The sequence below is a fragment of the Arachis duranensis genome, chromosome 4 (assembly GCF_000817695.3).
Source record: "Arachis duranensis cultivar V14167 chromosome 4, aradu.V14167.gnm2.J7QH, whole genome shotgun sequence".
Lineage (NCBI taxonomy): Eukaryota > Viridiplantae > Streptophyta > Magnoliopsida > Fabales > Fabaceae > Arachis > Arachis duranensis.
In genome coordinates, this window is record NC_029775.3 from 51,861,323 (window position 1) to 51,862,340 (window position 1,018).

At 41.3% G+C, this 1,018-nt stretch overlaps 1 non-coding gene across 1 annotated transcript; it reads left to right on the forward strand.

Annotated features, from left to right (window-relative positions):
* The first annotated feature begins 738 nt into the window (after positions 1-738).
* Positions 739-846, forward strand: LOC127747077 (small nucleolar RNA R71). Its single transcript, XR_008008880.1, has one exon. It is a non-coding gene; the product is annotated as a small nucleolar RNA R71 (small nucleolar RNA).
* Positions 847-1,018: the final 172 nt, after the last annotated feature.

The window sequence follows — 1,018 nt, forward strand, 5'->3', positions numbered from 1 at the left end:
TGGTCTCAGTTTGAGCCTCAGATTCCCATGGTTCCTCATTGGGGAACTCATTGGAGGCCAGTGGACGTCCAGTGAGGACTTTCTCAGTGGCGTTCACTGCCTCTTCTTCCTCCCAAGATTCGGCCATGTTGATGGCCTTGCACTCTCCTTTTGGATTTTCTTCTGTATTGCTTGGAAGAGTACTAGGAGGGAGTTCAGTAATTTTCTTGCTCACCTGACCCACTTGTCCCTCCAAGTTTATAATGGAGGACCTTGTTTCAGTCATGAAACTTTGAGTGGTTTTGATTAGATCAGAGACCATGGTTGCTAAGTCAGAGTGGCTCTGCTTAGAATTCTCTGTCTGTTGCTGAGAAGATTATGGAAAAGGCTTGCTATTGCTAAACCTGTTTCTTCCACCATTATTATTGTTGAAACCTTGTTGAGGTCTCTGTTGATCTTTCCATGAAAGATTTGGATGATTCCTCCATGAAGGAATATAGGTGTTTCCATAGGGTTCTCCCATGTAATTCATCTCTTCACACACAAACTCATAGTAAAGTCCAGAAAAGTGAATTTTAACTAAAAACTAATAAAAATATACTAAAAACTAACTAGATCATACTAAAAACATACTAAAAACAATGCCAAAAAGCGTACAAATTATCCGCTCATCAGAGATCCTCCAGCAGAGCTGTCTAATGACATCTTGGACAGTTCAGACAGACCATCATAGAAGATACCTATGATGCTCCATTCAGAAAGCATATCAGAAGGACACTTTCTGATTAATTGTTTGTATCTTTCCCAAGCTTCATAGAGGGATTCTCCTTCCTTCTGTCTGAAGGTTTGGACTTCCACTCTAAGCTTACTCAATTTTTGAGGTGGAAAGAACTTTGCCAAGAAGGCATTGACTAGCTTTTCCCAAGAGTCCAGGCTTTCTTTAGGTTGAGAATCCAACCATGCTCTAGCTCTGTCTCTTACAGCAAAGGGGAATAGCATTAGTCTGTAGACCTCAGGGTCAACCCCATTAGTCTTGACT